Below are 24,328 nucleotides of genomic sequence, written 5' to 3' on the forward strand. Positions count from 1 at the left end.
TCATATTTGGGTCCTCCTCTATTTGATCAAGAACCTTGAATATGTTGCATGTTCTAATAATGTTCAATGGTAGTCTTGAATGCAACCTTTTTCTAATCTCATTCTTGTCTGTTGCATTTGCCCAAAAGTTTTCAAGGTGAACCTTGTGTTGGTACTTTGATGGACTCCTACTAATGAAATCTTGTTGTAAGGATCAAAATCATTCCTCTTTGGATAAAGAAGAAGATGGAAGAAGTGGAGCTCATCTGATGATTTCTCTGCAGCTTTTATACATGGGCATACCTCAGTTTTCCCTTCTCTTATGGAAATTGGAAACTGCAATCCCAACTTCTTGTTCCCTTTCTGAATCTTTTCATAGGCAGTAAGTTGTCGAGTAAGCTCTAACAAGACCATCTTATCCGTTGGATACCTAGGGAGTTTGTATGGCTCCGTGGAGAATGCTTAAACTCAGATGTATGAAAAGGTAGGAAACTGAATGAACCAGGCAGCATATTCTTTAACCAACTTCATTGCACCCATTGACATTCTTATATGTGGCCTCTTTTGTAATGTTCTTACTATGTGCATGGAAAATATATCATTAACCCTCATGTAATCATCCTTCAAATACAAATGCAACCCCAGCTAACATTCATGGACTTTGAGGTGTTGGCTTCCGCTTCCAATTGGTCCTTTGCATCGTAGTCCATCATAATTTGTCCTCTGTGCTAGCATGTAGATGACATAGGAGCTCATGTAAAATCTCCTTGTATGCTCTACATTCATCAACTTCTCATTTAGGTTATCCATAAGAATAAGGCATGCCAAATATGCGACTCAACATCATGACCATATCACTATATTCCCTTTGCAAGTCGAGCCATACTATTTCTTTAGGAATCTTGGAATTATTTGGTCTATTATTTTTCAACCATCTTTTGTTGATTATTTATTCACAAAAATTGATTCCAGATGTAAAGATTCTCAGTGCTTGCTCTTGTGTTTTTGTGACCATCCTTGGATTTAAAGGAATTCCAAATGCTTTAGAAATGGATGCCAGAGAAAAATCTGCCAGAATATTTTGTTCAGGATCTCAGATGGTTCTGTCTCTAGGACTGTAATGCTTGGTACATTCCATGATTAACTTTGGATGCTGAAAAGAAGGAGGGAAACCAGCTGCAGCAAAAAATTCCACTTCTCACACTTTTTGTAGCCAGGTGTGTTGGGTGATAGTCATTATATCCAAGCATTCTTTGGTTTAAATCTTTCAAATCAAGGCTGCCAAGACTTGTATCTCCAATTTCTGTCCACTTTGACATGATTTTGGATTCAGGATAGAATCCTCTCCTTTCATTCTTTATCAATTGTCCTCGTGTTTCTCCTGTTCCCCTGGGCTCTGCCATTTTCCTTTCCTGCAAAATAGAAAATGTACATACATAAGACTATGCAAGGAAAGCATTAAAAAAAATAGATATGACTTGTCCATAAGACAAAGATTTTGGATTTTTGCCAAAATTTCCATACTCCTTTCAAGATTCACTTTTTAACGCTTCCACGAGAAATATGAAATTTCACAACTCACTGCAACAAATTCCTTTCTAATAGGATTCAAAATCTTCTGTCGTGAATTCCCAGAAAACTCCTCAAAAATTTTAGAAAATTTTTCAAAAAATTTACTTCCTTGAACTCCTCAAATCTTACTCCTATTCTCGATTTGCTCTTTAAATTTCTATGTGATCCTGAATGAATGAGAGGGTTTCTTATAGAAATCATCCTTCAAAAAGATGCCTTTAAAGCTGCAGACTAAAATTAGGCAGCTGCTTTACTTAACCATTAAGGTTTCCATTTTTTGTGCCACTTGTCACCATTTTGCTGCTTGATTCGAAAAGTTGCTATCTTTAATGCTCTTAACTTCATGATGAAGCTAAGCATTTCTATTTTGATTTTTTTAAATTTTTTTTTTAGGTTTTATTAATTAAATATCAATTAAAAATCAATATTTAATTAATTTCTATATTTAAATTAAAAAAATCAAATTCATTTGCAACTTTTTCTCCATTTTTATTTTTTACATTATTATTCAAAAAAAATCAAATTGAATACTAGTTTTACCAATATTTAATTTTTAATGCAAATCAAAAAAAAACTTTTTGAAGGAAAATCATTTTTTCGTTTTTCTTCTTTGAATCCAACTTTCACTTCATAAGAAATTTCATTCCTTTCCTCTAAATTTTTGGACTTTCAAATAAATTTTCCAATATTCTCACTTTTCATGATTTTTAACAAATTCTTGTTCTCTAATCAATTTAAGGGAGTGAGCTTTTTCGAGAATGGAGGATTTTTCCTTTGCGTAATATTTCCTTCATTGTCTTAAAACTGTGCTCTTCGCTTTATGAAAGCGGGATTTTCAAGGAATGAAGGATAAAATCCTTCATCAAAACCTTCCTTCATTTCTTGAAAACTATGCTCCATGCCTTAATAGGTCAAGATTTTTGAGGATTGGAGGATTTTTTCTTTTCAAAATTTCCTTCACTCCTGCAAAATTGCGCTCCATGCTTTATGGAAAGTGGGATTCTTATGGAATGGCAGATTTTGTCTTTTTCAAAATTTCCTTCACACCTGTAAAATTGTGGTCCATGCTTTATGGAAAGTGGGATTCTTATGGAGTGAAGTATTTTGTAACATTTCCTAACTCCTTTAAAACTACACTCCACAGAAAATGAAAAAAAATCTGGCAAAACTTGTTCTGCTAATCTATATATGTTTGCTCTCATATTTTCCCACTACAATTATTCATAAAAGTTGGGAGGATTTGTTTTGAATTGAATTGATTTCATGATGGTTGGGATCAAGAGCGATTTAGTTTGCATAAGGGAGGTGTGGGCAGATAATCTAGAAGAAGAATTTGATCTTATCAGAGGCCATATGGGAGATTCAGGAGCAAGGCAGAGTACCATTACTGTACCTTGAAAGTCAATGTGGACAACCTCAAATTGATCTATTTGGGCCTTACTTTCTCAGATGAAGAGGGAAATATGGCAGAGTGTGGTACGAGTCAGTCGTGTGTGTGGCAATTCAATCTGAGGGAGTTTAACCCCTTTATAGACCTCCATGCCCCTAATTCCATCGAGTTGCTAAGGAAGTGTGGGATTGATTGCAAGAAAAACAACTACATGGGCACCAATTCAAGGTATTTTGTGAAGCTTTTGATGTCCTTGGGTATTGTTTTGAATGAGAATATCAGATGGGTTATTTTTCATAGTGCTTATGATTTTGCGTATTTGATCAAACTTTTGAATCAATGTATTTTTTACATGATTTATGGGTCCAAATTTTCATGGAATGAAGGATTTTGTCCTTTTCCAACAATCCTCCGCTATCTTAAAATTGCACTTCATATTTAGCGGGATCAGACTTTTCATAAAAAGAAGGATTTTGTCCTTTTCCAACAATCCTTTGCTATCTTAAAATTGCACTTCATATTTAGCGGGATCAGACTTTTCATGGAATGAAGGATTTTACAACATTTCCTAACTCCTTTAGTCTTGCACTCTATAGAAGGAAACAGCTAGCAAAAATAAAATAAAAACAAAAGGGGGTCCCAGGCATGGGCATGGTGTGACAGGCGGTAACAACATCTGGCGACTCCATAGGGAAATGTTACAAACATTTCAAGGATAAGACTTAATCCAAACTCAGAATCTTTGTTTTCTCAATCTTATGTCATCATTAAGAGAGAAAACAAGCTCAAAAGGGGAGAATAATCATATATTGGATCAAAAACACATTTACTCTGTGACAACCTGAGTGTGTACAATTATATTAATTCCATCTCAACAAGACCACTCAGAAATCCTAGGATTAATCATGACAAGTTATTGATTCCTCTTGACTTCAAAAGCATCCTGGACACTGTCTCACTGCTAGTCAGGCATCCATAGCCTCGATAGAGTTGTTGTTCTAAAACCAACAGAGATTGCTCCACTTTTGGTGAATTATTCTTTAGAACACCTATGGAGATTTCCATGTACCCCCAAAGCCAATCTCATTATTTCGTCATTTTTCTCTCTTTTTTTTTTTTTCTTTTGAATTTGTATTTTATTTCTTTCTTTTCTCTTGGCTTGTAAGAAATGAAGCTTACCATGGGTTTAGGAGTTATAGTGGTGCTGAAGCAAGATTTTAAAATTTTCACAAGTCATGACCTTTCCAAAGACACATAAATGGACTTAGAGAAATAGTTAAGAGTGTGAAATATGTGGCAACCTTAGAGTTCATGTGTCAAGACACAATGTATGATTAACCTTCCAAGTCAAGTATGTTTTCTAACCTACTAAAAATATATGAAGGATAGCTGAGATTTTAATGCTCTTCATAACAATTATCCAAGAAATGAAATAAATAAAACTTGGTGAACTCTTTAGATGAAGTAACCAAATCATGACACCACTCCGCTTGCAAAAAGGAAATTCTCACAGGTATGAGCCACCTAGCAAAAGCCAAAACCAAAGCCAAACCAAACGAAGAGACAAAATCAAATCACCTAAGGAAGACAACCTAGGGAAGAAGAAAACAAAACAAACAAGGGAAAGAAACCTAAACTATGCAAAGCCAAAATCCTAACTAGGAGAGGGGAGACAAACCAAAACCCCCAACTAACTAAAAAAAGGAAAAATACAAAACAAAAACACACCACAAAGGAAAACCTAAACTAACTATGCACAGGTTAGGCTTCACAAAGAAAACCTAAGGGCATAAATAATGCTTGAGGAATTGCCCATTTATGGGCAACTGAACTTCCTTTCCTGTTAGAGTCTTAAGCTTGAATGCATTATCTCCCAAAATTTTAGAAATCTGATAAGGACATTTCCATAGATTATCAAACTTGTCATGTTCACCTTTCTTTTCATGTGCCTTATCCCAGCAAAGTACCAGATCTAAAATTCAAAATTCTTTACCTTTGCCATTTTGTCAAACCATCTCTTAACAACTCCTTGATGTTTAGCAAACTTTTCCAATGCTTTTTCCCTCTTCTCTTCCAAGTGCAATAATTGGGTCAAACATGTATGCACTCTATCTTCTCCTTCCATAAAATCTTGCATGAATCGTAGTGTTGGAATCCTCAATTGGATAGGAAAAATTGGATCTTGTCCGTAGACCAAATGATATGGAGATGTCCCCAAAGAACTCTTTATTCTGATCCTATCCACCCAAAGTGCGAATCTCAGCTGTGTATGCCAATCTCTAGGGTTATTGTCTAATAACTTCTTCGTTGCACTCAATAGATTTTTGTTTGTTGATTCTGCCAATCCATTCCCTTGCGGATAGTGATTTGATGAAAAGTTTAGTGTGATCCCATAGTCAAATGACCAGTTTGAGAAATTCAATGATCTAAATGCTAGCCCAATATCACATACAAATGCATAGGGACATCCAAACCTAGTAATGATATTTTCTTCAAGAAATTTGATAACAGCCTCTGTTTTACAATTTTTTAGTGATTGAGCCTCTGTCCATCTGGTGCAATAGTCTGTAGCAGTCATGATATACTGGTGGTGTCCTAATGATGGTGGATTGATGGGACTGATGAAATCTAACCCCCATTTTGCAAATGGTTTTACTTCAATAAAAGGTTGTAATGTCATAGCAGGATTTCTTTCACATGTCGTAGCTATCTAACATGTGTGACAAGTCTTCACATGTTCATAAGTGTCTTCAAACAAGGTTGGCCAATAATACCCTGCTCTTGATACTTGATGAGCCATAGCCAAACCACTTCCATGACTAGTTCCATATTTACTATGAAACTGCTCAATGATGTGTCCAGCCTCTTCCTTTCCAACACACCTCAAATAAACTCCTTCATGATTCTTTCTATATAGCATAGATCCTTGAAGCATAAAATTTTGACTCTTTATTCTCAATGAATTCTTTTGAACAAAATTCAAGTGTGATGGAGACTTATGGTTTAGCAAATAATGAAACAATATCATCATACCATTCATCTAGGGATAATTCTTCTAACACATATACTTGTTCTACTAATCGAAGACTAGTTGTAGACAAGGTTTGAGCTAGAGCTTGTCCTCGTACCAACTTCATTGGTTGTATCTCCATTTCATATTCTTGAATAATTGCCATCCACTTTCCTCTTCTTTCTCCCAATTCATTTTGCATTAGCAAAGTCTTTACTGCTACATCAAGAACTATGGCATAAACCTTGCTTCTTAAGATGTAATGTCATAATTTCTTTATTGTTCTCACCAAAGCATAAGCTTGTTTTTCAACATTCGGATATCTCAATTCTACATCTTTCAAGGGTGAACTCATGAATGCAATAGGATGTTCATCCTGATCATCTGCCTTCTGGGTGAGGATAGCTGCGCAAGTGTGTTTTAAGGAAAAAGAATATATGTAAAAAGGCTTGGTGTAGTCAGGATTCAACAAAACGAGAGCATCCACAATTGCTTGCTTGATTTCTTTGAATGCCTTTTTTGCTGTAGGTGTCCAATCTATCCTTGCTCCTTTCTTTAGCATGTCATTTAATGGCCTTACTATCTCTGCAAATCCAGTTATGAACTTCCTTACAAAGTTAATTAACCCAAAGAATGACTTTAATTCTTTTTGACTAGCTGGCAATCCTATCTTTGATATTACCTCAATGTGCTCAGGATCAATTGAGATTCCTCGTTTTGATATTAGATGTCTTAACAATTTCCCTTTAGTGACAGCAAACATGCATTTCTTTTGATTCAAGGAAATCCCATATCTTCTACATCTTTGGAAGATTCTCCTCAAATCACTGATGTGATCTTCCCTGCATTAAGAGAATACTGTGAGATCATCCATGTAAATGATGATGCACTTCTTTACCAAGTCTCTAAAAGCATGATCCATGGCCCTTTGAAAAGTGGCTCCTGCATTGATCAAACCAAAAGGCATTCTTCTATAAGCAAATGAACCCCATTTTGTTGTGAATGCCGTCTTTAGTCTATCTTCTTCTTCTACTATCACTTGGTTATATCCAGAATAACTATCTAAAAATGACATCATTTGAGAACTGTTAACAACTTGTATCACTTCATCTAATGATGGCAGTGGATAATTATCCTTCTCTGAAGCTCTGTTGAGATTTCTAAAATCCATGCACAACCTTATTTCTCCATTCTTCTTCCTAACAGGTACAAGGTTGGCGACCCACATTGAGTGTTGAACTGGGAATATAATCCTTGCTAACAATAACTTCTTCACTTCTTGATGTATTAGTGGCTCTAACAATGGATTTATTGGTCTCTACCTTTGTCTAAATGGTTTACTATTTTTCTTTAATGGAATAGTATGTGTAATGAGAGATGTATCATATGTCTTTAGGTCTTCATATCCCCAAGAAATCACATCAGGGAATTCCTTCATAAGCTTCAATATTTCTTCCTTTTCTATGGGGGTATAAACTTTCCCAACAAATACATTCTTGACATTTTCTCTCGTTCCCAAGTTCACCTTTTCACATTCCCCTCCATCAGTACTTTGGTACTTGAGGGAACTCAGTCTGTCTGCATCAAAAATTCTCTCTAGTTCAATCATTCCTTTTGGAATGGTATTTGTCCTTAAATTCATAATCTCATCAATTTCAAATTGAGCTTGTTGTTGTTCTCCTTCATCTATAACATGTGCTTCAAATACCCTCGAGCTTGTCAAAAAATCAAGAATATGCTTACCATCTTCAAACACTTGAAAATTTGTGATGTTGTCAGGAACTGATGGTACTGAAGTCAGCTCAACTATAAATTTCTTCACACAATCAATGGCTAATGGTTCTAATGAACTTGCAAATTGAGCCAAAGAGTTTTCCACTGGATTGCTTATTCGACTTATCCTTTTAATATTGAAAGCACCAAAGCTTTCAATTAGGTCCCAAATTCTATTGCAATAACGACCCAATCTTTTATCATGGCATGTATATTTCTTGCATACCTGCCCAATGACTATGTCTGAATCTCCACGTACATGTAGGATTTTGGCACCCTTTTCGATAGCGAGGAGGAATCCAATGACCAATGATTCATACTTACCCACATTATTATTACAAGGGAACTGCAACCTATGTGCTGCCAAATATGTTTCTCCAGTTGGGCTGATGAGTTTGACACCAGCTCCACTACCTTTCTTTGATTTGGATCCATCAAAGGATAGAGTCCATACTTGATCATTTTCATATTCCATGGGTGATCTTACCTTTGAATCCTTGGATTCTTTTTGATGTTCTTCTTGTCCTATTTCACCTTCTCAAATTATTTCTTGCTGTGGGTCTAAAATTTTCATACAGGATGAGTTCATTTTGACCACATTTTCTACTATCCATGCTTGTGGAACCATTTTGGAAACTTTTGCAGTTGCTTCTTTGCACATGGTGCATGATATCTCAGAATGAAAAGCATCATGTATTCTACACCAGTTGGGTAACAATAGATTTTGAATGGATGCATCTTTTCCTAGTTCAACTTCCTACTTAATGCTTTTTAGGACAAAATTCCTAAAATTCTCAAACATTCCTTCATTCAGTGATGGTTCTAAATTATCCATAACTAGTACCTTAGCGAAATTTGGAATCACATCAGGACATCCCCCTTGATTGTAACCTCACAAAATTAAAACCTCTCCAATTTTGGGAATATATGATCCCAAAGTGGTTTCTATAAACAAGATCTCATTATGTTCACCATACTTAGTGATCAACAACTAGAGGCTTGGAGTGCTCTCTATCCTTATCGGATTGGGAATTCCCTTTCATGGGAGTCACATGTGTGAAAAGTCTATTCCAATATAACCATTCAATTTCCTTTCCCAATCTCTATTAAGAAGCATGCCATACCCTTCAAGAATATCCACAACAGATATGTCAATACAACTTTGAACACGTGGATTAGAGGCTAATTGCATGTGAATATTATTCAATTCTCCCATGACTGGGACTTTAGTTTTATCCAATTATGTGACCTTCTTGTCAGTTTGAAGTGGAATCAATCCCAAATTTCTACATACGTCCAATGGCATTACATTACTTGATGTGCCAGAGTCAATTAAACAATTATATAACATTTTTCTAAAAATTCTAACAGATACTAGGAAAGGTGTAGGTTCCTCCTTCCCTTGATAAAAAACCACTGGCTTCTGCCCTTTTGAATCAAATGTCTCGTTGCTATGTATAGAATTTCTCCCATTTTGAGTTGTCATGGAACTTTCCACTATAGGAGAATTATCTTTGATCATTTCTAGTGATGGATCTTTTGAAGATACTTGTCCATTTGATGTAACCTTATAATCATCCTAAGAGTTTTGCACCATTCTAATGAAACTTGAAGGATTCTGAGCAAGCTGAGATGCATATGGTGATACATCATCTGCAACATTGGTTTTTTGCACAAAATTGTATTGTTGGACATTAGATACCCCTCTTGGAGGATGTGATACATTTTGGGAAATAATCTTTGTGGGGGTGTCATTGAAACTTTCCAATAATGTATCTCTAATTTCTGAAATCTTCATCAATTCATATAGTGGAAGACTAACTTTAATTTTCTTGAATTCCTCTAGTACATAAGAACTCAACCTCTTCAATTCCTCTCTAGAAGGACTTCCTTTCTATTTTTGTCCTAGATTTTCCCATTGCCTTTGTTCTCCTTGTTGAAGAGAGGATTGAAGATTATTCTTTCCTTTATCACTTTGTAAAGAATTTATCATGGGAGATTGGCCTCTATCTCCTTGAGAGCTCATGAGTTGTCAATATTCAGGGGAGTCTCTGAGAGGCTCAAGATTATTGTTCGCATTTGGATACGAGGGAGTTGAAAAGTTATTTGGAGGAACTGATGATGTTAATGGCTCATGGTTCCTATAATTCCTCTGATATATCTTTATTGGAGTATTACCCAATGTTTGTTGAAAGGCTTGCACTTCACTTGTCCCTTCCACCAAGACACTATTATATAGAGGAGGGAATAAAAATCCATCCTTATGTATTGTTTCATTCAAGGATACTAGTGGAGGTTGATTTTTTGGTGGGACTTGATAACATGGCATCTCTATAGGACCATTTGCTGAAGCTGGTGGGAATTTCTGATTAGCTTCTATTGGCATGTAATCCTAAGAATCAGGAGAAGGAAACTTAAAATCATCAAAAACCAATTCTTGGTCATATCTTGGTGAGGGTACCATCTCATATCTCGTAGGAGGAGGATTCTTAGATATGGTAGTGTTCCTCACTTCTCCCTTGAAAATACCTGCTACTCTTTGAAATTTGTGACACTATAATTCAACATGGTTACTAGTCTCATGTAATCTACACCATCTAGATAGTGCAACTTCTACTAAGAAAACTTTATTAGCTGGGCAATTCTCAGATGGAAGATTATCCAATGGTGATGGTACACCCCCATTATTTGGATTAGTGTTCCATGATCTTCTTTGATGACCTTGTTTATTATTACGATATCCTTGATTACTATCATGATGTGGAGGGGTATTCCCTTGATAACCTTGGTTGCTACCTTGATATGACTGATAATTCCTTTGTGCATTTTGCAACTAATTATTTTTATTTCTAAGGTAAGTGACCTCAGTGGACAACTTTTTCACTTGTTCAATCAAATCTCTCATCTCATCTTTTCCTCTTGATTCCTTGTAGAATTTGTTGTGTTCTAGAGATAAATTGGCTATGTGGGCATTGCCTGTGACATAGGTGCTCCAGGGTACAACACCAACTGGCTCAGAGGGGCAGGAACTAGATTGATAGTTATAGCATAATTCAAATCTCCTTGAATCAATGAATTTGCATTTCCAAAATAGCTAGGTACTCCATTCATAGTTTCCAATGATTGTAAACTAACTTTCTCCGCCTCAGCATATGCTTGGATCAAACTTGCAGGAGCCGGATGAGTTTTTTGAATAAACATAGATGTGAAATAGTTTAGGGCTGCATAGTAGATAGGTCATGCTGCATCATCTCCTATGCGATATGGATCACACAATATTAAATAAGCCCTTTGAAATTAGTTATTGAAAGAACCAATTGATTCACGTTCTTGTCTCCTTATCTTGATAAAATCCCTATACAATTCTGTAGGGGTGATAGGCAATCTGAACTTTACGAGGAATGCATCCTTCAATTGTTGCCAAGTCTTTATTGAATTTGAAGGTAGGTTGATATAACAGTAAAATTCTTCCTCACCCAATGAATAAGGGAATAGTCTACATGCAACATCCTCATCTAGCATGTTTCTATTCTAGAGGATATCCTCAAAAATTTTAATGTGTTCATCAGTAGTGCAATTCACATCATTCACAAAGAATTAAGAAAAAAAGTGTTCAAGATTCTTTGGCATATTATTTTATGCGGCAAACATTGGAAGGGGTGATGCATTCTGCAAACATCATTGTTGGGCCATTACTGGAACTTGTTGTTGGACAGTTGCAAGTGAAACAACTTGTATAGGTATTTGCACAAATAACTATTGAATTTTTGTAGCTCCTGGTGGAACTCCTCCTTGGATTGATCCTTGTGCTTGATGTTGAGGTGGTGGAGTTTGGAATATCCTTGTGAGATCAGATACACTTAGTGAATTCTGGCTTGTAGATACTTCTTTATTTCCTCACCTAGGCTTTGGATCAAAACTCAACTCTTGTAATTCATGCACTCCTGGGGTGAATCTCAAGGATCTTCAATGTACCTCGGGTGAGGATGAATTAATGTTCTCCAGTATGTGAAACTACTATGAAATCTTTTAGTCAAGGCCCTCCTAGTGCCAATTTTTGTTGATGTGTGTTTATGACTCACCAAACAGTAGAACAAAATACCAAAATATCTTATCGTCTCTTGAATAAAGTCTTGTGTATGCTAAGATTGCTAGAAGATCATACAATGACTTCAAGGTTCCTTTAATGCTAGGTCTTGACTATGGATAAGATTAGTGGTTGATGTGATTTTCTGATGATCACAAGGGGCCTTACGTGTTTATTCAAATTCATTTCAAGCCATACTGGATGTGGGAGCTATCTTAAGGTTTTGCAATGAAGTGGTTTTTGGAATTTTCATAGAATATGCAAAAACTAAATAAGATAGGGTTCAGGAATTCTATTATAATCCTAAGGGTAGTGATACCAACAAATAGTACTCTAGTGGACAAATTCCTCAATTTACTAAATTTTGCTTCGCCAAGTTATACTACAACTAAACGTGAACCAGTGCAATCTTTAAGGGTTATGCCAAAGATTTTCATATCACTACATACACCATCATAAAGAACAATGTATACGAACAATAGAAGTTGAGCATATGCATGAAAAGGTTCAGGCTAACTTTACACAACGAATTAGAATCACTAAAACATCAAAAGTATGAACCAAAAGAATTCATCAATACACCATCATATTCTCTATTGTAATCACCATACATTGACTATGCTAAACTTAATCTACTTGAAGAAATTTAGGAGAACAAGCAAGCACTAAGACACATCAAGTATTCACCAAACTCCAATGAAAACTTTATTATCTCAGTAGGTCATAGCAACAATCTCATAAAAATCTCCCCTTACAAATGAGAAATGAGGCCTTTATATAGGTCCTTAATTACAATGGGTGGCTCGGATGATCACAATAACCGATGGTCAAGATTGTGCCACATCAACCCTAATTAGGGTTAGGGCAATCGAAAGGAATTTACATTAATGCCATAAGGAATTAACTACTATAGTGGGTAATAAATGCCCACTATGCATGCTAATTTAAGGAGTGGGGTGTAATAAATTATCCCTATGCACACCCACTATGCATTTAATGCATCTATCCTTGATTTCTTCACCTGAAAGAATGAAATTGGTCTAACACAATTTCCAACTCCTTTGTACTGATGCTTGGTGCAGATTCTTGCTTGAATTCTAGAACTGCAATTGCTCTTTCTACTTTTCCCAAGCTTTCATCCCAATCTGGTAGTTAGTCCTTAGTAGTGTGCATTGTATTTGAGAAGATGGAGAAGTTCTCAAAATCATCTCTTCCATATACATTTAGCTGAAAGAATTCCTCTAACTTGACTTTTAGATTATCAGTTGTCATTTCTTCTTCCCCCAATCTTTGTGATAACAAGAATGCAATTGCATTTGATATTTCTTGCTTGATGTTATCAGCAATCTTTTTCCATCGACTGGATTCCCTGGTAAAGCTCTCAAACATTTCCTTAGCCATGATCACTACACTGTACCATTGAATAAAATCATAGACATCCCCCTCACAGATAACTCGACCATCAATCAATTCTTGCTTTGGGGTATCCATCAGACTCTGAATGTTGGTAATCACCTCTTCCTAGTAAATATGCTCATCCACACATGATTTCTCCATGCACTAGATCCTAGAGATTACAACCAATGCCCTATTGTGCACTTGCACTAATTCTTCTACATGTTTGAAGGCTACCTCCTGAATTCCTTCGATCCAAATCTTTTCACCTTGAGCAATCTGCTTGATTCTATCAATATCACCTACCACTTCATTGGAAACACCTATTGGAGGGACAAATGATGGACCTTCCTCTCTTACTAGATGAGGCAAGTTATTGATGTACTAACATAAGGCCCGAATTTCTTATTTCTGCTTTTCATATCCTTCTTCTACTTTCTTTAGCCTATCCTTCAAAGCCTATGTGGAGTCATCAAATTCTTCCAATATTTTCTCTTGAGAGGCCCAACCAAGATTTACTTCTGTAACATGATATTCATCTGGAGCAGTCTGATTTTTTCCTTTGTCAACTTTGGGAGTCGCAATCTGCAAGATTCTAGATCCTTATTCTTCTCTGATGAATATAGTATAACTTTTTTCTTTCCCTTGTTCTTCTGATTGGTTTGATCGGTCCAAAATTTCCTGTAGTTTAATTGCTGGATCGACCTCCTTTTGCTGACGCAATTGAATTCATTGCCTCAACCATTCCGGAATGGGTATACTTTGGTCCCTCAGGATTACTAATTGTTCTTTCCTTTAGACTGCTCGAATGTCAATCTCCTCTTCACCTCTTGGACTATCCATTGTAACCTCAGGAATTACATCTTTGGCACTTGGAAGATGTATTGCTACCCCTAGAGTTTCTTCCTCTAGTGGACCATCTCCATCATTAATCATTTCTCGGTCTAAGATTGTAGCAAGACTTTCTTCTTTAGCAATATCTTGATCTCACCCTCTTTCTTGCATGGATTTTTCATAAGCATTTATACTCAACCTATCATGAATTGGCCTATCCAAATTCTCTTCTTGCTCAAATCTCCTTATACTTGTCCCTACATCTTGCCTTTCAAAAGTTTCTATCTCTTGGACACTTGGAGTTCGACTGGGAGAAGAGGGAGAATCTCCATGTTTCTGCTTCTTATTTTGAGGTTCTTCGATGACTTCCTCAATCCTAGGATGCTTTTCTCAAGGTACCTCCTTCCCTTTCTTGGTTCCTACATCTTCGGATGGAGTACCCCTTTCTTCAAAAGTCCCTTCAGATATTTATCTTGATCTTTCATCCCTGAGTGGTTTGTGGCCAAGCAACGTATATGTGAATCCATTAGCTGGTGCAACTAATTTTTCAAGCTTACGCTCGATCCACCACTTTGTAAAATCTAAGAGTGGTTTTGAAAGAGCTTCGAGATCTATAATTTGTTTCTTCTTCCAATCAAATGGTTGACTTGTCATTTCTTGATTGAATCCTTTTCGCATCATATTTGGGTCCTCCTCCATTTGATCAGGAACCTTCAATATGTTGCATGTTCTAATAATGTTCAATGTAGTCTTGAATGCAACCTTTTTCTAATCTCATTCTCGTCTACTGCATTTTCTCGAAAGTCTTCAAGGTGAACCTTGTGTTGGTACTTTGATCTTCCTACTGATGGAATCTTGTTGTAAGGATCAAAATCATTCCTCTTTGGATAAAGTGGAAGGCAGAAGAAGTGGAGCTCATCCGATGATTTCTCTACGACTTTTAGACATGGGCATACCTTAGTTTTCCCTTCTCCTATGGAAATTGGAAACTACAATCCCAACTTCTTCTTCCCTTTCTGAATCTTGTCATAGGTAGTAAGTTGTCGAGTAAGCTCTAACAAGACCATCTTATCCGTTGGATACCTGGGGAGTTTGTAAAGCTCTGTGGAGAATCTTTGAACTCAGATGTATGAAAAGGTAGGAAACTGAATGAACCAGGTACCCATTGACATTCTTATATGTGGCCTCTTTTGTAATGTTCTTACTATGTTCATGGCAAATATATCATTAACCCTCATGTAATCATCCTTTGAATACAAATGCAACCGCGAGTAAAATTCATGGACTTTGAGGTGTTGGTTTCCACTTCCAATTGGTCCTTTGCATCGTAGTCCATCATAATTTGTCCTCTGTGCTAGCATGTAGATGACATAGCAGCTCATGTAAAATCTCCTTGTATGCTCTAGATTCATCAACTTCTCATTTAGGTTATCACTTATGAGCCCAACCCAATCTATTCTATCACCTTCCTCCATTACCTGCTCAACAAAATACCACATCCAAGATTCAAACCTATAAGAATAAGACATGCCAAATATGCGACTCAACATCATGACCATATCACTATATTCCCTCTGCAAGTCGAGCCATACTATCTCTTTAGGAATCTAGGAATGATGCGATCTATTCTTTTTCAACCATCTTTTGTTGATTATTTCTTCACAAAAATTGATTCCAGATGTATAGATTCTCAATGTTTGCTCTTGTGTTTTTGTGACCATCCTTGGATTTAAAGGAATTCCAAATGCTTCAAAAATGGATGCCAGAGAAAAATCTACCAGAATATTTCGTTCAGAATCTCAGATGCTTCTATCTCTAGGACTGTAATGCTTGGTACATTCCACGGTTAAGTCTGGATACTGAAAAGAAGGAGGCAAATCAGCTACAACAAAAATTCCACTTCTCACACTTTTTGTAGCCAAGTGTGTTGGGTGATAGTCGTTATATCAGAGCATTCTCAGGTTAAAATCTTTCAAATCAAGGCTGCCAAGACTTGTATCTCCAATTTCTGTCCACTTTGACACGATTTTGGATTCAGGATAGAATCCTCTCCTTTCATTCTTTATCAATTGTCCTCGCGTTTCTCTTGTTCCCCTGGGCTCTGCCATTTTCCTTTCCTGCAAAATAGAAAACATACATACATAAGACTATGCAAGGAAAGCATTAAAAACAACAAATATGACTTGTCCATAAGACAAAGATTTTGGATTTTCGTCAAAATTTCCATACTCCTTTCAAGATTAACTTTTTAACACTTCCATAAGAAATATGAAATTTCACAACTCATTGCAACGAAAATTCCTTTCTGATAGGATTCAAAATCTTCTGTCGTGAATTCCCAAAAAACTCCTCAACAATTTTATAAAATTTCTCAAAAAATATGCTTCCTTGAACTCCTCAAATCTTACTCCTATTCTCGATTTGCTCTTCAAATTTCTATGTGAGCCTATATGAATGAGAGGGTTTCTTATAGAAATCATCCTTCAAAAAAGATGCCTTTAAAGCTGCAGACTAAAATTAGGTAGCTGGTTTACTTAACCATTAAGGTTTCCATTTTTTGTGCCACTTGTCACCATTTTGCTGCTTGATTCGAAAAGTTGCTATCTTTAATGCTCTTAACTTCATGATGAAGCTAAGCATTTCTATTTTGATTTTTAAAAATTTTTTTTTTAGGTTTTATTAATTAAATATCAATTAAAAAATTAATATTTAATTAATTTCTATATTTAAATTAAAAAAATCAAATTCATTTGTAAGTTTTTCTCCATTTTTATTTTTTGGATTATTATTCAAAAAATTCAAATTAAATATTAGTTTTACCAATATTTAATTTTTAATGCAAATCCAAAAAAAACTTTTTGAAGGAAAATCATTTTTTCATTTTTCTTCTTTGAATCCAACATTCACTTCATAAGAAATTTCATTCCTTTCCTCTAAATTTTTGGATTTTCCACAAAATTTTCCAATATTCTCGCTTTTCATGATTTTTAACAAGTTCTTGTGCTCCAATCTATTTAAGGGAGCGAGCTTGTTCGAGAATGGAGGATTTTTCCTTTGCATAATATTTCCTTCATTGTCTTAAAACTGCGCTCTTCACTTTATGAAAGTAGGATTTTCAAGGAATGAAGGATAAAATCCTTCATCAAAACCTCCCTCCATTTCCTGAAAACTGTGCTCCATGCCTTAATAGGTTAGGGTTTTTGAGGATTGGAGGATTTTTTCTTTTCAAAATTTCCTTCACTCCTGCAAAATTGCACTCCACGCTTTATGGAAAGTGGGATTCTTATGGAATGGAAAATTTTGTCTTTTTCAAAATTTCCTTCACTCCTGCAAAATTGTGGTCCATGCTTTATGGAAAGCAGGATTCTTATGGAGTGAAGGATTTTGCAACATTTCTCGACTCCTTTAAAACTGCACTCCATAGAAAAAGAATTTTTTTTTCGCAAAATTTGTTCTACCGATCTATATATGTTTGCTCTCATATTTTCTCGCTACAATTATTCATAAAATTTGGGAGGATATTTTTTTGAATTGAATTGAGTTCATGATGGTTAGGATTAAGAGCAATTCAGTTTGCATAAGGGAAGTGTGGGCAGATAATCTAGAAGAAGAATTCGAGCTGATCAGAGGCGTGGTAGATTGATACCAATATGTATCCATGGATACGGAGTTCCCCAACATTGTCATAAGGCCATACGGGAGATTTAGGAGCAAGGTAGAGTACCATTACTGTACCTTGAAATTCAATGTGGACAACCTCAAATTGATCTAGTTGGGCCTTACTTTCTCAGATGAAGAGGGAAATCTGGCAGAGTGCGGTATGGGTCAGCCGTGTGTGTGGCAATTCAATCTGAGGGAGTTTAAGCCCTTTATGGACCTCCATGCCCCTAATTCCATCAAGTTGCTGAGGAAGTGTGGGATCGATTGCAAGAAAAACAACTACATGGGCATCAATTCAAGGCGTTTTGGGAGCTTTTGATGTCCTCAGGTATTGTTTTGAATGAGAATATCAGACGGATTGCTTTTCATAGTCCTTATAATTTTGCGTATTTCATCAAACTTTTGAATCAATGTATTTTTTTTCCATGATTTGCGGGTCGATATTTTCATGGAATGAAGGATTTTGTCCTTTTCCAACAATCCTCCGCTATCTTAAAATTGAACTTCATATTTAGCGGGATCAAACTTTTCATGGAATGAAGGATTTTGTCCTTTTCCAACAATGCTCTGCTATCTTAAAATTGCACTTCATATTTAGCAAGATCGGACTTTTCATGAAACGAAGGATTTTGTAATATTTCTTGGCTCCTTCAGTCTTACACTTCGCAGAAGAAGGAAATAGCTGGCAAAAATAAATTAAAAACAGAAGGGGGTCCCAAGCATGGGCGTGGTATGACAGGTGGTCACAACAGAGATCTAGTTAGATTGTTGAAGGCATTGTAATCTAATTTTATAGTAAAAAAAATAGATCAGTAACATATCAATTTTGAAGTTCTAGATATAATGTTAGTTTGCATGCCAATTGTTTGTCAAATTGTCACTTGGCTATAAGTGTTAATTTGCATTGAATAGATGTCATATATTGCACCAAGTAAAAAAAAAAAAAAGAGTTGCATTTCATGTAAGGTGTACACAAAGCGAAAGAGAAGTCATTTTTAGTCATCCTATGATATTAGAAGTCATCTTTCTTATTCTTAAAACAAACTGAAAATAATAATCAGATGTATGTCCCTCTACTATACAAGTGTTTGACAATTTTTTTAAAAGAAAATAGCAAGTTTCAATCAGATTTGGATAGGGATATTACACATTGTAGATCCACACATTCAACATTGGAAAGTAGCTGAAAGAATATCAAGATACATTAAGTGCACTTACCAACTTGGCATTGAATACAAATATGGAGGAGAGGCTACATTAGTTGGATATAAAAATTCTAATTATGTAGGAGAGATTGATGATAGAAAGTCAACTTCAAGATATATCCTCCATCTTGGATTGGGACCAATTTCATGGAGCAACTACAAGCAAACAATAGTGTCACTTTCATCTACCGAAGCTGAAAATATTGGTTCATCAAAGGAATCTCAAGAAGCATTGTGGCCTAGATGATTAGTTGAAGAATTGCACCATCCACAAGGCTCACCAACTAAAATACACTAAAGTACTATCAAGCTAGCAAAGAATCTGGTATATCATGCAAGGTATGAGCATATAGAACTACATCATCATTTTTTTTGAGATTTAATTGAAAATCAAGAAGTTGAGCTTCAATTTTGTGGAACAAATGATCAAGTTGCTGATATATTTACAAAAGCATTCTCTATTGTAAAATTTACTAAATTTAGAGATCTATTACAACTCAAGGAAGTTCCTATCCTCTCCAAATAAACATTATGGGGAAGTGCTAGAATAATGTTTATTCTATCGTGGAGTAACTGGACATTTATTTCAATATCCAGAATCCTCTATTTAAGAAAATTCAAGAAGTTTTTTTTCCCCACTGTAAGCTTCTTCATCAAATTTCTAGAAAGCTCTATAGAGCCTATAAATATGACTATATCTGCTGAAGTTGAGTGCCACAAAATTCATAGTGTTTATGTAATAAATCTATTGTTTTTGTTTCTCTGTCATATCTCTATTTCTTATATCTCTACTTTGTTCCAGTGGTGCTTTGTTATATCTCTATTTTGCTGATCATTTCTACTCTTTTTTATAGTCTATGTTGTTGTTATAATCATTTCATCATCTTCTCTCTTGCAATAGGCCATAGCCATCCAAATATTAACATGCATGCAATCAAAAGACAGAAAGCATAATGGTTGTTTCATTCAAATAGGCACGATTATATCATAAATATCACCACTACATCACTAGTACATCAGAAGAAATGAAAAAATTCATTGATCAAAGCATGAAAAGAATGCAAACACCAATACAAGATTGCTTTATATGCATTGTAATACATGTGAGAAATATAAATTAAAATTTAAACTCACAAATCAACCCTAAACCTAAATATTTTACTCGGCACTCACAATTGTCGAGTGCCAGTATTGCTTGGCACATGAATGTGCCAAGTGGCAATTTGGTCAGCACCACCAGATGTCGAGTGGCAGTTTTTCTTGGCATGTGAATGTGTCGAGAGACAATTTGCTTGGCACCAACAGATGCCGAGTGATGGAAAAATATAGGTGCCGAGTTAGCTCGGCACAAGGAAGCCGAGTAAGCTCGGCACACAAAGGCAATGCTCGGCCACAATGAAGTGCTCAGCACTAATGGATGCCGAGTGAGCTCAGCTCCAACTAAATTTTATAACTTAGAAAATTCCAATGTGAATGCATTCACCATTAAAACAAGAGAGCCAAAGCTTTAAGCTTTCAAACAAATTTCTCAAAATGTAATGTACAAGGAAAGATCAATAGATTCAAGTATACTTGCTTTCTTTCTATTCAATCTTTCATTAAACTATTACAAAATTTGGGAGCATTGGCTTCAACCAGAAAACCCTAAAATAACCCTAAACTGATAATACTTCAAACTTCAATAAACTTTTAAACCTGCAACTCTAATGGCTACATATAATGGTGCTTGGAGCAATCACTGCTTCAACAGGGCAAAACCAAACAACAAAAAACTTACTAAGTGAAGAAAGGAAACACTGCAACTGCAGGCACAAACTTCTTTCCTTCTTCCTTCTCTGCTTAGCTCTACAACTTCTCTCTGATCTACTTGATCTGCAAAAACTCTGCTGAATGAATGAATAAAACATTCCTTTTTTCACATTCCAGTTTCCCCCTCTTTTCAAAATTTGAAAACTTTCACCTACCGCATTCATGTTTTCTATCTGTTCTGCTGGTTGTCAGGTGGTAGGTGGATATTTGGCTCTAGGGGCAAGACAACCACTATATTGAATATTCCAACACTCCCCCTTTGTCCCGAGCCAAATAAAACAAGGATCATAGTTGATCCAAATCAACTACACCAAGACACTCTCTTAGGTGTACAAAAGATCCAATGTCTAATGGCTTTGTGAAAATATCTGCAAGCTACTGCTCAGACTTGCAAAAATCCATCTTGATATCCCCATTCTCCATCGACTCTCTGATGAAGTGATATCTAATCTCAATATGCTTGGTTCTCCCATGCAAGACTAGATCCTTGGATAATGCAATTGATGAGATGTTGTCACAAAAATTTGTGGTTCCATCCTCTTGCCTTTCATTAAAATCTGTCAAGATCCTCCTTAGACAAATTGCTTGACATGCTGCTGCATTTGCTGCAATGTATTCAGCCTCTATTGTAGATTGAGCAACAATGGGTTGCTTCTTGGATGCCCATGAAATTGCACCCGATCCCATATAAAACATGCATCTGGTGCTCTTCCTATCATCTATACTTCCAGCCCAATCACTATCAGTATAACCTACCAACTTGAAATCATCATTTGCAGTATATAAAATTCCAAAATCCCTTGGTACCTTTCACATGCCTTAGGACCCTCTTTCCCACTTGCCAATGGGAATCCTTTGGTGTTTCCATAAATCTGGAAATCAAACTTACTACATGCATTAGGTTTGCCCGAGTTGCAGTCAAATACATTAGACTTCCAACCATACTCTTGTATAGTGTTGGATCCACTCTCTTGCTAGAGTCTTCCTTGCCCAACTTCAAACCTATTGCTATTGGTGTGGAGGTTGCCTTACTATTCTGCATTTTAAATCTCTCCAAGATATGCCCTGCATATTTTTCTTTAGAGATGAATATGCCATCATGCATTTGTTTTACTTCTATGCCTAGAAAGTACTTCAAGAGACCTAGGTCCGTCATTTCAAATTCACTTTTCATGGCCTCTTTGAATTCACCAATTAGAGCTTTGTCATTACCAGTAAAAATTAAGTCATCTACATACAAGACAACAATCAATACATTACCATCTGCTGCTTTGATGTAAAGAGTGGGTTCACCATCACTTTTGCTAAAGCCATTTCTCATCAAATATGAGTCAATTCTACTGCACCATGCCCGTGGAGCTTGCTTAAGCCCATAAAGAGCTCTCTTCAACCTGTATACTTTATTCTCTTCACTTGCAACTTCATAACCAGGTGTCTGCTCCACATATACTTCTTCTTTCAATACACCATTAAGGAAGGCGGACTTCACATCCATTTGAAATACCTTCCACTTGTGTTGAGCTACAATTGCTATGACAGCACACATGGTTTCCATTCTTGCAACTGGGGCATAAGTCTCATCATAGTCTCTTCCATACTACTATCTATAGCCCTTGACTAGTAGCCTTGCCTTATGCCTATCAATCTTGCCTTCAGCATTGCATTTGGTCTTATAGACCCATTTCAATCCAATCACTTGCTTCTTGGGAGGAAATTCAGTTAGCTCCCATGTCTCATTTCTTTCTATAGCATCTATTTCCTCATCCATGGCATTACACCATTTCTTCTCCTTAATAGCTTCCTTAAAATATATTGCACCACTATGAGAAAATAATGCAAAATTAACACTCTCATCATAATCTTCATACCTTTCATCTTGGTATATCTCCCTAAGACTCTTGGTCTTTCTTGGTAATAGGGAGGAGAGTGTGGGATTAGAATCTTCATTGCTACTGCATTTTTTACTAGCTCGGTCTTCACTGGTACTTGGCACTGACACTCAATTATGCCTAGAGGAGCTCGATAATGTTTGAACTTGCTTTCATTTTCTTCTACTTACTCCTTCTTCTTGATGTTCATCAGCATCCTCTTAACTCATAATTGGCACTTTACTTTATGTGCTCGGTGATTCATCAATTGAACCATACCAAGACTGATTTTCAAGAAATTCCACATCTCTTGAAAGCATCATCTTGTTGTTCAATGGGTCATACAATCTATATGCCTTTGATTCTGGGCTGTACCTTGTGAAAATGCACTTCACACTTTTATCATCAAATTTTTGCCTTTGCTCTTTAGGTACATGTGCATATGAAACACATCCAAACACCCTTAAGTGTTCAACTGTCCATCTTCTTCGTGATCATGCTTCCATTGAAATTTTGTCACAGACTGCCTTTGTAGGACACCTATTAATTAGGTAAACTGTTGTTTCCACAGCCTCTCCCACAAATTTAGTTGGGAAACCTTTCTCTTTCATCATGCTCCTTGCCATTTCAACAATGGTCATGTTCTTTCTTTCAGCCACTCCATTCTGCTGTGATGTATAGCTGGTTGTGAGCTCTTTCTTAATGCCATGTTTTCTACAAAAAATTATAAAAGAATTGAAGGTATACTCCCCTCCTCTATTTGACCTTAATACCTTGATATATTGTCCACATTTCTTTCAGCCTAGGCTTTAAATTCTACAAATTTATCAAATGCTTCAAATTTATTCTTTAACAAATACACCCATGTCCTATGACTAAAATCATCGATGAATGTCATAAAATAAGTACTCCCCCTAATGGAAGTAACTTGCATAGGATCGACTAGGTCGGTATGCACTAACTCTAATGGAAATCTAGCCCTCCTAGAATTTCCAGAATTAAAGGGAAGCCTATGTTGCTTACCCAAAATATAAGCCTCACACTTGTCACATGAATTTCCTATGTGTGGAAAACCTTCTACCATTCTTTTATTTGACAAAAAATTTAAACCAGCATAGCCAAGATGACCATACCTTAAGTGCCATAGCCATGAGAGATCTTCAATCACACTCCTTAAAGCTGATTGTGTGGGAGGTGCAGCACCAACTTGAGATGAGAAACATGTCTCTATCCTCAAGGGAAACATTCTGTTCTTTGTCATTTGAACTACTGCAGGTAAGTTCTTGCTCCCACCTTTTTCTTGGATGACACATATGTCATTCTCCATCATCACTTTGTATCCATTTTGAATGAGCTGACCAATGCTCATCAAGTTGTGCTTCATACCAAGGGTGAAATACACATTTTGTATCTCCCTTTTCTCACCTTTTATGGTGCGGACCATAATAGATCCTTTGCCCACAACTGGTAGGGTTCCATTGTTACCCATTTTAGTTTCAGATTTGAAACTCTTGTCAATGAATGAAAACAAGGTTTCATTACCACTCATGTGGTTGCTACATCCACTGTTAAGGTACTAAACCTCAGGGCTTGCTTCTTCACCAACATTACACATGATGAAGGCAGTAGCATTGGGTCCACTTCCCATGTTCACATCAGCCACATTTGCTTGTCCTAACTGATCATTCTGCTTCTTTTAGCATTCATTTGCATAATGCCCATATTTATGACAGTAGTAGCATTCTA

General features: G+C 36.1%; 1 pseudogene; it reads left to right on the forward strand.

Moving 5' to 3' along the window:
* Positions 1-17,584: 17,584 nt before the first annotated feature.
* Positions 17,585-18,129, forward strand: LOC149571092 (putative CCR4-associated factor 1 homolog 6 pseudogene; annotated as a pseudogene).
* Positions 18,130-24,328: the final 6,199 nt, after the last annotated feature.

The sequence above is a fragment of the Cupressus sempervirens genome, chromosome 2, assembly GCF_028749045.1.
Source record: "Cupressus sempervirens isolate cs-2001-9-10 chromosome 2, ASM2874904v1, whole genome shotgun sequence".
Lineage (NCBI taxonomy): Eukaryota > Viridiplantae > Streptophyta > Pinopsida > Cupressales > Cupressaceae > Cupressus > Cupressus sempervirens.